A 15584-nucleotide genomic window follows, 5' to 3' on the forward strand; every position below is an offset into this window, starting at 1 on the left:
TCTAGGAAGGCTCAGACTTTACTCGTTTCGTTTATGACTACTAGGAACAAAGTAAAATAGGTAAAGTAGGGTAGAATCGTAAAAACAATATTATATTGTTAAGGTCTCTTCTCCGTTGCTTGATGATATCTAAAGGTTGGGAGGCACTTCAATATTTATATTCCGCGTCTGAGTGTTCGTGGACTACATCTATTTATCATACAACTATGTACTGCTTCAATCTTAATTCGCGAAGTCGAGTTTTCTTCCAAGGTGCAAACACCTGTGGACCCTGAAAACCATCACACCCTCTTTGGTAATTACGATATTTCTTCTTAGGAAATGTGCTGTCCCCAATAGTAATATTCCGATTAGCAGAGTCTTTAAACTTATGGCCTAGTTCTTAAGTCGAACTGAGTTGGCCCCAATTGTCTTCGCCATTGATAAAATGATCAGTTTTATCCATGGCTATATCTGCAAAGGTGGTCGTCATTACACCCATTATAGGTCATCTGACTCTGATTCTTTGTAACTCCATATCCAACCAATGGATTTTCTCTGGATGACTTCCTACTAACTCGCAGGAAGCTATTCCACCAGATTGGTAATTAATCCCTCGGTCGGCAATCCTTGGTTGCTCTCTGGGTAGTAGGTTTCAGTAACTATTGTAGTATTGAGCATCACCCCATGGGTATGACGTGTTCTGAAACCCAGTTGCAATACTCCGTGAAGTTCGTTGGCTTCTTAAGTAGTGTCTTTTGGAGTTCTAGACTCTTTTGGTGGATGTAAATATATTGGTCTCTAGTAGAGATCCTTTACTATTTGATACCATCTCTTTGTGCGAAACCGTCCTGTTACTTATAGCCCATGTTAAAGTTGTCATGTCTTTGAAGCCAAGTAACTCTCAGACTAGTTGACGGAATTACTCTGTTCCACTTCTCAGACCTAGCCGAAGGTGCTCTCCCATATATTCTGCGAACAGGATCCGGTCAGACGGACAGCGACAACGTATATGGTGTTATTCTAGCACCTTCAGTTCTGTGGTAATATACTCACAGGATGCAACTAAGAGTGATATATATGATGATGCGCGGGCCCCGTAATGGAGCTGGAGGGGGGTGTTAAAGACCACAGATTCCGATTACGAGTGGGGTTACCCTACTTAGGATGGTTCCTAGGAATCTGGTTCTTGTATTCCTAACAGAATGGAATGAAATGACTCATTTTGGTCAGACGATCCACCACGACCAGGATGCTATCGCAATTTTCCGATGCTGGTAGGTCCGTGATGAAATCCATAGTAATTGTTTCCCATAGTTGTTCAGGAACTTTGTTTGATTTGAGTAATCCATATGGTTGTCACGAATGTGGCTTAGCGAGAAAAGGGTTTTCACGTGACGCATAGTTATGAGTCACAGGTATGTTATTGTTTCACACATATGACTCATTAGGGTTATATGATTTGTTATGTGTGGGATTTGTGATGCTTTCACACATGGCTCAAGTATGAGTCATGGGACATGCGCCTGATAAGTATGCCTTGCGAGTATGCCTTGCGGGTAAGCCTTGCGCATATGATTTATGTTTTGCACATGACTTCATTATGAGGTCATGGGTTTCGTGCATATGGCTCAGTCGAGTCATATGACTTGTTTATTGCGTTATGATTGGTTTATGAGTTTTGTACATGACCTCGCTATAAGGTCATGGGTTTTGAGCATGTGATCACTTTGGTCACATGACTAGTTTGTTATGATTTGGTTTTGCACATGTGACCACTTTAGGTCACATGACTACAGGCGGGAAGAATACTATATAAGGAGGTCAATGAGGCCGAGGAAGATAGGTTCTTCACGCTTTGTTCTAAGTACTTTTCCTACTTATTACTTTAATGAACATAAAACACCTTTACGATCTTTATCTTTATTGCAACGTTATCATTACGCCAAGAAGTGCTCGTCATGCAGACGAGTTAGAGAAAGCTTACGATAGGCGTTTCCGATAGAAGACAAAGGTCTTGTAGTATCGGTAACTTAGGCAGAGGCCTAGAGCTATCGTAAGACAAAGAAAGAAGAAGACAGAAAAGATAAGTATCGTTCCCCGTCGCCAAGAACTAACTATCTAAAAAGGGGATCGTTACAATGGTACGTATTTAACCGTTTTCGTCGTTTGGGATATGTCGTAGTTTTTGACATATTGTTTGACATCTTCGCGCAGTCCTGGCTAATAGAATGACCTTGTGATGAATTCTGTGGTTTTAGCTGTTCCTCCATGTCCTGCCATTCGGATATCGAGGTATTGTCATATGATGTCTGTCCCTATCTGTTAGGAATACCAGTACCCGATACCTAGGAACCACCCTAAGTAGGGTAACCCCACTTGGAATCGGAATCTCTGGTCTCCAACACCCCCCTCCAGCTCTCTTACGGGCCCGCACGTTATCATATATATCAATCTCAGTTGTGTCCTGTGACTATATTACCACAGAATTGAAGGTGTTAGACTAACACCATGTACGTCGTTACTGTTCGTCCGACCAGATCCTGCTCACAGGATATATGAAAGAGGACCTTCGGCTAGGCCTGGGAGGTAGAACAGAGTGATTCCGTCAACTACTTAGAGCGTTACTTGGCTTTAAAGACATGACACCTTTTGCATGGGCCGTAAGTAACGGGATGATTTCGCACAAAGAGATGGTATCAAATGGTAAAGGATCTCAACTAGAGACCAATACATTTACATTCACTAGAAGAGTCTTGAACTCCAAAAGACAGTACCAAAGATGCCAATAAACTTCACAGAGTGTTGCAACTGGGTTTCGGAACATGTTGTAGCTATGGGGTGATTCCCAATACTACAATGGTTACTGAAACCAACTACCCAGAGAACAACCAAGAGTTGCCGACTGAGGGATTAATTACCAATCTGGTGGAATAGCTTCCTGCGAGTTAATAGGAAGTCATCCAGAGAAATTCTATCGGTTGGGTATGGAGTTACAAAGGATTGAAGTCAGATGACCTACGATGGTTGTAATGACGACCACCTTTGCAGATATAGCCGTGGACAAAACTGATCATTGTATCAATGGCGAAGACAATTGGGGGCAACTCAGTTTGACTTAAGAACTAGGCCATAAGTCTAAAGACTCTGCTAATCGGGATATTACTATCGGGAACAGCACGTTTCCTAAGAAGATATATCGTAATTACCGAAGAGGGTGTGATGGTTTTCAGGGTCCACACGTGTTCACACCTTGGAAGAAAACTCGACGTCGCGAATTACGATTGAAGCAGTACATAGTTGTATGATAAATAGATATTGTCCGCGAATACACAGACGTGGAATATAAATATTGAAGTGCCTCCCAAGCTTTAGACATCATCAAGCAAAGGAGAAGAGACCTTAATAATATAATATTGTTTTTACAATTCTACCCTACTTTACCTATTTTACTTCACTCCTAGTAGTCATAAACGAAACTAGTAAAGTCTGAGCCTTCGTAGACCATCTCCGTCTACAGAAATGAATCTCGATTGGCCTAGACAATCTTGAAGTCTATCAACTTGTCTCCGCCTAACAGTATATTGTTAGATTTTCTTGTTACCAAGGCTCTCTAATCGGTTACCACTTGCATGGGTTCGATTCACAATTTCAGTGAAGTTATTGATATTACGGTCGGCCTTGATACCCTTGAAGAACTATCCTCAATCAAATCAATTTTTGAACCACCGACTAAGGTATACTTGCCATCTATCAGTCAAGTGTTTTCTAGTCAGTTTGAGCTTTCAGAAGTACCATTTCTGTTACAAGAAGCTCCTTTGTGGTATACTGACCCCAACTTAGTTCCTACGGAGGAACAATTTCAAAGAATATACGAAACCTGCTATGGACCAGAATTCAGTTGGAAACCTTTCCTTGACTGAGATACCAGCGAGGAAAGCTCTCTTAGCAGCAGGTTCTCTACTACTATACCTCTAGCGTGGAGACTCGGAACTCATCCAAACTCCCATTAAAACCTATCTCCTCCTACCACATGATATGGCTAGGATACTAAGTGTCCTGCCGCATATTCTACTTAAATGGAAACCTCCCAGAACGTGGACTTCATAGCTCGCTTACGAGAAAACGAAGCTCACAAACGAGCAAGGGAGATGGCTCAACCTCCTCAACAGATCCTTCCAGGAGAACCAATGGATACCTTGGGAGATGATAACTCTACAAGTTTCAGTCATTCTTCCTCTCTCCCTCCCGCTCTTCGAAAACCTATTGGAGGACAAGAGGGCAGGGCTCACAGTGTTCCTCCGTCCTCAAGAGGCCCTTCTCCCACTTCATGATCTATCACACAAATCCAAATACCTATGCAGCAGATCTCGCAAGACTTGCGGCTAGGGTAGGAATTGTCATAGGTCAAATCTGACAAGACATATCAACCAGTATTGATACTGCCAATATTGCCTTTGACACCCTGTCAGTAGATTCTCAAGCCAACACTCGAGGGCTGATAGCTGTCCAGCAACGATTGTTGGAAGGACAAGATATACATGACAATGATATTGCTATCATGTTATGTCAGTGTACAATGGTAGAAGCGAATGTCCGAGAGATCCAAGAAAGGATCAATAGGGAGATTGCCACCAAATTGGCAGCATAAGATGCACGGCAAGAGCATTACGAAGAGGTAACTACCCAACTGCAGCAAGAAGCTCTGAAATAAGACCTCATCCTGGAATATGCCTTCCAAGAGTTTAGAGCACAACATACCCAACAAAATACTGCAATGCGAACCTTGATATCCAATTTAGCCGCACGACAAGAAAGGGACTCAGAATGGTAAAGTGACTTTACCCGCACCATCCAGAAGGATCAGGCCCATATATCCGATATTCTATCTCTAGTTCTTGACAGGCTTAAGGCACTAGATAGTGGACAACCAGGTAGTTGGCACGCTATGTTGGAATCAGTCCTAGAAGAATGGGAAAAGACTGCAGAACGGGGAGAACATGAGGAAATCCCTCCTTGAGACAAAGGGAAACAGAGAGAAGGAGAACCTTTGACTCCTTTAATACCGGGCGGCAACCCAGATGATGGGAGTGGTAATGGAGATGATAATGGAAACAGAGGAAAACATGGAGGAAGACTATCCAGATTCAGATGGGGACTAACCTCTGAACAGCGTGGAACAGCTGATGTACTTGCAAAAGTATTAGCTCAAACAGTTAAACGACCAGCAGACCCGCTCCTATTTTTCCAAGCAAAGACTAGTCAATGCGTTTACCATTGGTTAACCCAATGTGTAGACTACTTCGAACGAAACCCAAAAATCTGGGATGATGATCAAGAACGCATCATCTATGCCCTGGGTAGGACAAAAGGGGATCAGGTCAGTCCAATAGCTGTATGGTATCGACGCGCAATGGATGGTCTCCGAGGAGAAGAACAAGACCCGAAACTATCTTCCTGGACTCGCTTTGAGCACGAATTTACTAGTCAGTACGCACCTCTTGAAGAAGGACGAAAGGCCATATGGGATATGGAATCTGTTGAGTACAAAAATAATATTCAGACCTTCATGGGGAAAATGCATAATTTGAATCTCCACGCCCGATTAACGGGACCAGCCTAACAAATGGCATGTAATAGGAAGTTGACCTCCAAGATTAGATGGCGACTCTCCTTAAACAAGTATGATACCCATGCTGAATGGGAAAAAGCAGTCCAGGAAGCAGGAAGGGATGAGAAGGAACAACAGGAATGGGACCACCTAGACCGGGACAAATCGAAACCTGTAAGGACATCTTCAGATAAGAAACCTGCAGACAAAATTCAACCAAAGGAAAAAAGGGAGAAACCCTTCGTAAAGGAAGGTGGTCCCTCCAAGAAAAGGAAATGGGGATCGGAACCCAATAAACTGGTAAAGAAATCCACTGAAACTATGAAGTTAACACATACAAACTTCAACGCTGCCTACGAAGAAATCCCCCAGTCAACTATTGATGAAAGAAAGCAGGATGGCAATTGTACTCATTGTGGCAAGAAAAACCACGACTACAAAACCTGCTGGGGACAAATTCAGATGTCTAGAACAAGGGCAGATGACCGTCCATTCAAGATACTAAGACCTAGAAAGGTGGCAACAGTTAACCGTCCCAGAAAAGTTTCTACCGCCCAAGTTCCAAGAGGTAATAAACTCTGGGAACTAGGTGATGACGAAGAGATGACTTAAGTCATCTCATTGGTACCAACAACTACAGTGTTCGGGTAGTCTAGAAGAGACATACTCTCTAGGAATTGAAATCAACGGCAAATTAAGAGGACGTCGAAGCGAAGAAAGCGACCTTGCAATCATGGCCTGAGTGGGAATACACGCATCCTTCTTGCCGCAAGGACAAGGGGATTAATAAAGAGTAGTGTACGCATTGGCAGCACCTCTATGCTTCCCAAGGGAGTAACACAAGCTCACCCTAATGACCTAACGCATGACTATTAGTGTAGTCAGGCATGTGATCTGAATACTGAAAGGTCTCCAATAAAGACCAAAGTCTGGACAGGAAACAGACAGCACCAAGGGTTCTGGGAGGAGTGACAGTAGGGCTAAGATGAAGGATCTAGAGGATAAGCAAAGCACATCTTCGATCTACATGAGAAATCGGTACAAGAGCTCTAGACCTTATCTTTAGTTACTGCTTCTTAGGAGCCGCGCTGGTACCGAACGGAACTCGATAAAGTGAGAACACTGTCTACGGTTGAGCGAGGGTAGATAATAAGCCCAGGAAGGTTATCAAAGAGACAGCTGACCAGCCCTACACACCCAGCTTTTGCTTCCATGATATCTGGACGATGGCAGAGACCCCCTGGATCAGTTCCACAGAAAGTAAAAGTGGAAGGTATGGGAATCCCTCGGCAGGGGGTAAAGACAGCTAGTAGTGGGCTGCCTGATATACCAAGTGGAAACAAGTTTGTCTGAGGAGACCTAAATGGTCGAAACTATGCGGGCGCGGTAACAAACATCCCAGTTGTTATCAAACCTCAGACATGTCGAAACGACAAAACAATGATTCGATGCCTTACCTAAAAAAGCGCGCTTTTAGCGCACCAAAGCCTACAAGATATGATTGTCATAAGGGACATGCTTACATTCACGTTATAAACCCGAATTGTCAGTGCTACAGAATACAAGTGCTATTAGATTCAGGATCCAATGTATTTCTAATCAACAAAGAACTCGTAAAAGAATTAAAAATCCCATTCACAGAAAGACTGAATCCAGTCAACATTCAAGACTTTAATGGAGTATCAACTCCATCAGGAGGAAAGTTCTACACACACCCTATTTGGCTTGAAATAGGACGAAACAAACACATATCTGAAGTTGCGTGCGAAATCGCAGCAGCAGGTGATTACAGGATGATAATCCCTTTCGGGTGGTAGCATTCAGAGCACCCCCTATCCAACATAGGAGTACCTACAAGATGGGAATTTCGGGACTCTAAATGCAAAAACTGCGTGGAAGAAGAGGATGAAGGAATTGCGGATATATTCGAATACGATGAAACTGTCGCTTGGGATGAGAACATGATCCAAATAGGAAAAATTGGAGTTGCAGAGAATCCTAATGAGATCAACTTCGATTCCATTCCAAAACACTACTGGAAATTCAAGAAATTATTTCTCCCACAAACGGCCGCAAAGTGAGCCCCTAAGAGAACCTTCGATCATGAAATTAAATTAGTCGAGGGAGTGAAACCTTCTTGGAGACCAATTTATCCTCTGTCTGATAAACAACTTAAGTTATTACAAGAATACCTTGATGATATGTTACGACAAGGAAAGATCACAAAGAGCCAATCGCCTTTTGGTACCCCAATTCTCTTTATACCAAAGGCAGAGGGAAGACTACGACTAGTAGTAAACTACTGAAACCTGAACAAGATAACCATCTTAAACAAATACCCACTACCATTAATGTCGGAGTTACGTGATTGCGTGGCAGGAGCTAGCATCTTTTCCAAAATTGATTTAAAGGATGACTACAATCTCATCCAAATCAAAGAAGGAGATGAATGGAAAACGGCTTTCTGCTTACACTATGGACATTACGAGGATAAGGTCATGCCTTTCAGATTAGCTAATACTCCAGCTACATGTCAGGATATGATAAATGAGGTTCTTTGGGAATATCTAGATCAGGGGGTTGTATGTTATTTGGATGACATTCTGATTTATTCTAAAAATGAGAAGGAACATATCAAGCTAGTAACAAAAGTATTACAACGATTAACAGATTTCCAGCTCACGATACCAATAAAGAAATAATTCTTCCACGTTAAAAAGGTGGAGTTCTTAGGCTACATGATAGCTGTCGATGGGGTATCCATGAGTACCCGAAAGGTGGATTCAGTATTAAACTAGAAATCACCTATGTCAGTTAAAGAAGTCCAAATATTTCAAGGATTTGCTAACTCCTACCGACGTTTTATAGAAAACTTCTCTAAAATTTGCGCTCCTATTACGGAAACATTGAAAGGTGATCCAAAGAAGTTCCGGTAGGGTCCAGAACAGGAAAAGGCCTTCCAGGAGCTTAAAAGAAGATTTACTTTGGCCTCAATTTTGCACCATTTCTTCCCAGAAAGAGAAATAGTAGTAGAAACGGATGCTAGCGACTTTGCCTTAGGCTGCATCCTATCCCAGTTTGTGGAAAAAAGACTACATCCTGTAGCTTTTCATTCCCACAAGCTGAATTCCACAGAGCGAAATTATGAGATCCATGACAAAGAACTAATGGCGATATTGAAAGCTTTCAAAGAATGGCGCCAATACCTGATTAGAACTGAAAAACCTATAACTGTGTATACCGATCACCGAAACCTCCAATATTTCCTCACCTCGAAGGTCTGGAGCGGACGCCAGATCTGTTGGGCGCAGAAGTTAGTGGATTACAACTTCAGAATTGTTTACTGCTCAGGAATAAGAGGGAGAAAACCTGATGCACTCAGTCAACGGCCGGAGTACCGTTCTAAGGAGAGAGCTGCACATCGCGAACAGGCGATATTGAAACCCGAACATTTCCAAATCAGTTCAGTAACAAGAACTGCAAAAGGGAAAATTCAAATATGCTTAATAGCGGGCAGCAAAACAAATGATACAAGCATAGGTGATATACAGGAAACTCCTAACTGGAATAACTCAGACTTGGTGATTCGAGTAAAACGGTTAGACACCAGGGCAAGATTATCAACTAAAGGCTCAAGAATGGCAGCAGGCCATGATCTCTACGCAATGCAGGAAAATACAGTCCCAGCACAAGGACAATTAGTTGTTGGAACGGGTATTGCAATTGGTATACCGACTGGAATGAATGGAAGGATTGCTCTTAGAAGCGGACTCGCAGTCAAAAGCGGTATCTCTACTGATGCTGGCGTAATCGACGCAGATTATACCAGTGAACTCAAAATACTACTATTTAACCATCAAGATGCAGACTGTCACATCAAGGCCGGTGATCGAATTGCCCAACTAGTGATAGAAAACATTAATACTGCAGAGATGATGGAAATAGACAACCTAGAGAATACCGAAATAAGTACATTAGGATTCGGCAGTACAGACATTGCAACAAGGACTATTACTATCTGAGAATTAGAGCCAGTAGTGACCCAACTACATGCGTCAATAAACGAAAATACACATTAGTATAATGCAACCGAAGTACCTGAACAAACACTCATGACTAGCACCATACTGGCCCGTAAGGAACTAAAGAAATTCAACCCGGAATTTCTAGAGCATGTCCTAAATGCCATCCCAGGGGATAGAGAATGGCTTAAAAGAAGAAATGAGTTAGAAAGCTTACAAGACTATGACAAACCTTTCCTGAAAGCCTGGACCTTGTCCGACAAGTTGCTTTACTACAAGCAATGACTATTCGTACCAAAAAATCAGGACCTTTATATAACAATAGCTGAAGGATGTCACGACGCTAAAATAGCAGGACATTTTGGGCACGAAAAAACCCTTGAGATAATTATGAGGGATTTTTACTGGAAAGGCCTGGCAGATTGGGTAAACGATTACGTACGGTCATGTGATGATTGTCAACGCAACAAATCCCCACAACACGTGAAGTATGGTCTACTACAACCGCTGTCAATATCCTACGTAGCATGGGCATCAATTTCAGTTGACTTTATTACACAAGTACCCCAAAGTCAAGGATGTACCCAAATTATAGTAGTAGTTAACTGATTCACAAAGATGGCTCACTTCACCAGATTGGAAGGAACAACCACCACAAAAGATGTGGCAACAGCCTTTACAAAGGAAATATGGAAGCTACATGGCTTACCAACAGAAATTGTCTCAGACATGGATTCAAAGTTTGCAGGAGAATTCTGGGAATCCCTATGCAAAATACTTAATATAAAAAGGAGGATGTCTACAGCGTACCATCCTCAAACGGATGGACAAACTGAGCGAACCAACCAAGTGCTGGAAGGTTACCTGCAAAGTTTTGTCAACTATGATCAGGATGACTGGTACCAGCTGTTACCTCAAGCCGAACATGCTTACAACAACTCAGTAACCAATGCACACAGGATGACACCCTTCTACGCAAACTATGGATTCCATCCACAAACTAAATGAATGAAGGAACGCAAGGAGCAAAATCCAGGAGCCACACTATATGCAAACTGGATAAAAACGATCCACGAGCAAGTAAGAGAATCACTCCAACAGACACGAGAAGCTATAGCCAAATACTACGATAGGAAGGCAAAGAAGCAACCTGAATTCAAAATTGGCGATAAAGTAATATTAAACGCAAAGAACATTCGTACACACCGAAAGTCAAAGAAACTCAGTCCTAAATTATATGGAGCATTCGTGATCTTAGAGAAACGAGGAAACCGCGCCTGCAAACTCAATATCTCGGATCGATGGAACATACACCCAGTATTTCACATATCTCTATTAGAGTCCTACAGAGAGTCGGTATACGCAGACTGACAACAACCTCCCAGAGAGGCCAAGGACATTGAGAGCGACTTACAATGGGAGGAGGTACGTGAACTATGGTACTTTGTCAAATGGCAAGAATGTTCTGAAGATGAGAACACCAGGAAACCTGCTGCTGGTATGGATAATGCAAGGAAAATGGTGGATGAATTTCACCGTGATAATCTGGAAAGACCAAGGCGGGCAGAGGAAGGACAATGAGAGAAAGGTTTTCCTACAGTGGCCAAGCAAACGTGGAAGGTTTTTTACCCTACTCTCATCGGGTCCGAAAGGAGTTAATGTTTAAAAAAATTTAATGGTTAAATTATGTTTATGTTTATTTTTTATTTTTTATTTTTATGTACCAAATAGGCATTTGGGGCAAAGCCTTAAGAGGAGGGAGCTCATGTTAGGAATACCAGAACCCGATACCTAGGAACCACCCTAAGTAGGGTAACCCCACTCAGAATCGGAATCTCTGGTCTCCAACACCCTCCTCCGGCTCCCTTACGGGGCCCACGCATCATCATATATATTAATCTCAGTTGCGTCCTGTGACTATATTACCACAGAATTGAAGATGTTAGAATAACACCATATACATCATCGCCATCTGTCTGACCGGATCCTGTTCGCAGGGTATATGAGAGGGGACCTTCGGCTAGGTCTGGGAGGTGGAACAGACTAATTCCGTCAACTACTCAGAGTGTTGCTTGGCTTCAAGGTTATGACACCTTTGGTATGGGCCGTAAGTAACGGGACGATTTCGCACAAAGAGATGGTATCAAATGGTAAAGGATCTCAACTAGAGACCAATACATTTACATCTACCAGAAGGGTCTAGAACTCCAAAAGACACTACCAAAGAGGCCAACGAACTTCACGGAGTGTTGCAACTGGGTTTCGGAACACGTCGTAGCCATGGGGTGATTCCCAATACTACAATAGTTACTAAAACCTACTACCCAGAGAGCAACCAAGGGTTGCCGACTGAGGAATTAATTACCAATCTGGTGGAATAGCTTCCTGCAAGTTAATAGGAAGTTATCCAGAGAAAATCTATCGATTGGGTATGGAGTTACAAAGGATCAGAGTCAGACGACCTACAATGGTTGTAATGACGACCACCTTTGCAGATATAGCCGTGGACAAAACTGATCATATTATCAATAGTGAAGACAATTGGGGCCAACTCAGTTCGACTTAAGAACTAGGCCATAAGTCTAAAGACTCTGCTAATCGGAATATTACTATTGGGGACAGCACATTTCTTAAGAAGAAATATCGTAATTACCGAAGACGGTGTGATGGTTTTCAGGGTCCACAGGTGTTCGCACCTTGGAAGAAAACTCAACGTCGTAAATTACGATTGAAGAAGTACATAGTTGTATGATAAATAGATGTAGTCCATGAACACTCAAATGCGGAATATAAATATTGAAGTGCCTCCCAAGCTTTAGACATCATCAAGTAACAGAGAAGAGACCTTAACAATATAATATTGTTTTTACGATTCTACCCTACTTTACCTATTTTACTTCACTCCTAGTAGTCATAAACGAAACGAGTAAAGTCTGAGCCTTCCTAGACAATCTTCGTCTACAGAAACGAATCTCGATTGGCCTAGACAATCTTGAAGTCTATCAAGTTGTCTCCGCCTAACAATATCTCTTCTTTTTCCGGAATCCATTGTTTTCCATTGTACTACATATTTCCATCCTTCCATTGGCATAAACCCAGAGCAATTCCTTTCATCTCCTTTTTTTCTTCCTTCAATGCTTCTCTTATTGCCTGAATTGTTTTGTCTCTTTCATTTGCCTTCTCAATTTCCCTTTTCTTAGTTGATGTGAATTGGATAACCTCGCTTGCCTCAAAGTAAGTTTTTGGTAATAGTGTTCGTGTTTTTTGTTTGATTCTTTCGTCTTTTTTCATTTGTGGTTTGTCGCTTGTAATCCTTGTGATAGCATCTGGCTTTCCACTCTCTTTGCCTAGTCGGTATTCGATTTTGAAGCTGTATTTGCTAAGGTATTCCATCCACCTTATCTGGTGGTTGTTCAGTTCTTTCGTAATCATGAACGGGACCAGATTCTTATGGTTGGTTAGAACTCGGACTGGATGGTCATTGTTCAAAACGTATCTCTTCCATTCCTTTAATACTTGAACTATTGCTAATAGTTCTTTGTTCGTAACATTGTAGTTGCACTCTGCGGGGGTCATTGTCTTTGATCGGTAAGATACTGGCCTCCATTTTCCGTCTTCGTATTATTGCGATAGTATGCCTGAGCATACATATTTTGAGGCGTCCATTTCGATCATTGTCCTTTAGTTTGGGTCGAAATGGACCAGTATAGGTGCCGATGTTAGATGCGTTCATATTGCATCATATGCTTTCTGTTCCGTTTCTCCCCATTCTCATTTCTTGTCTTTCTTTGTCAAGTTATAGAGTGGTTTTGCAAGCCTGACCAATCTCTCTATGAACCTTCAATAAAAGTTGCAGAATCCCATAAAGCATTGAACATCTGTTTTGTTGTTTGGTTTGGCCCAATCCCATATTGCTGCTATTTTGACTGGGTCGACCTTGATCCCGCTTCGATTGATGATAAATCCAAGGTATTCCGTTTCTTCTTTATGGAATTCGCATTTTGTTGGTTTGATCTTCATTCCTGATCCTTGTATTGCAGCCATGATATTGCTGATATCCTTCTAGTGTTGTTGCATGTTTTCCGAGTAGATGAGTACGTTGTCCAAGTATACGATGCAACATATGTCGAGGTACTTATTGAGTACCTTGTTGATCCATCTCTGGAATAAAGCCGGTGCATTGGTTAGCCTGAAAGGCATAACCAAGTATTCAAACATTCCGTATCTTGAGGCGAATATAGTCTTCCATTCATCTCCTGCCTTGATGCGTATATTATGGTATGCATCCTTGATGTCAAGTTTGGTGAAGTATTTTGCTGACCGTAGTCTATCCAGTGCCTCTCCAGTCAAGGGTAGTGTATATCGATCTTTCTTGGTAACCGAATTGAGGGCTCTGTAGTCTACACAGAGTCTCATTTTTCCATCTTTCTTTTTGACGAATAGTATTGGGGATCCTCCTGATGTGAAAGAGTCTCTAATCCATCCTCACTTTAGGTTTTGCTCAATGTACTGCCTAAGTTCTTCGAGCTCCGCTTCTCCTAGTGGGTATAACTTCTTGTAGGGAATCTCTTTTGTTTTTTCAGTTTTCTCGTCTTTGTCCAGCTGAATTTCGTGATCGATTCCTAGCCTTCAAGGTGGTAGCTCAGTAGCTTCCTCTTCTTAGAAGAGGTTTTTAAATTGATGATATTCGTTTAGAATCAATTCTTTCCATCCCTTTTTGCTTCGGTATTTCTTGCCTTGGATTGCTAGTTCCGTGCTGATATTGATTTTTGCTAGGACCGCTTTTTCGTCTTCATATATCCATTTGAGAATTCCAGTTGTATCTCCTCTTCGATAGTACCATCCAAAGGCTTGTGCTATGATCTCTTTGATCTTGATTCTTTTTGTGGTATCGGGCTGGTTTTGGTCCGTGCTTCCAAATCCCTTATCTTCTCTTGTGGTTTCTTCCAGTTGATCTACTTCGTGGAGATCCTCTTTGTTGATTTTTTCAATGATCAACTGTGCGATTCAATCGCCTTTTTGGACTTCATAGTCCTCTTGAGCCAGGTTGGCCAGGACCACTTTGATTTCACCTGTATAGTCGACGTCAATCACACCTGCCATTGTCATGAGTCGATGTTTGACTGCGAGACCACTGCGGGGTGCTATTCGTCCATAGGTACCTTCTGGTAGTCCGATGGCTATTCCTGTTGCTATCGTTGTGTTAGGAATACCAGAACCCGATACCTAGGAACCACCCTAAGTAGGATAATCCCACTCAGAATCAGGATCTCTGGTCTCCAACACCCTCCTCCGGCTCCCTTACGGGGCCCGCACGTCATCATATATATCAATCTCAGTTGTGTCCTGTGACTATATTACCACAGAATTGAAGGTGTTAGAATAACACCATATACGTCGTCGCTGTCTGTCCAACCGGATCCTGTTCGCAGGACATGTGAAAGAAGACATTCGGCTAGGTCTAAGAAGTAGAACGGAGTGATTCTGTCAACTACCTAGAGACCTACTTGGCTTCAAATACATGACACCTTGGGCATGGGCCATATGTAACGGGACGATTTCGCACAAAGAGATGGTATCAAATGGTAAAGGATCTCTACTAGAGACCAATATATTTACATCCACCAGAAGAGTCAAGAACTCCAAAAGACACTACCAAAGAAGCCAACAAACTTCACGGAGTGTTGCAACTAGGTTTCGGAACATGTCGCAACTATGGGGTGATTCTCAATACTACAATAGTTACTGAAACCTACTACCCAGAGCGCAACCAAGAGTTGTCGACTAAGGGATTAATTGCCAATCTGGTAGAATAGCTTCCTGCAAGTTAATAGGAAGTCTTCCAGAGAAAATCTATCGGATGGATATGGAGTTACAAAGGATCAGAGTTAGACGACCTACGATGGTTGTAATAACGACCACCTTTGTAGTTGTAACCGCAGATAAAACTGATCATTTTATCAATGGCGAAG

This window comes from Tuber melanosporum (assembly GCF_000151645.1).
Source record: "Tuber melanosporum whole genome shotgun sequence assembly, scaffold_57, strain Mel28".
NCBI classification, from domain to species: domain Eukaryota; kingdom Fungi; phylum Ascomycota; class Pezizomycetes; order Pezizales; family Tuberaceae; genus Tuber; species Tuber melanosporum.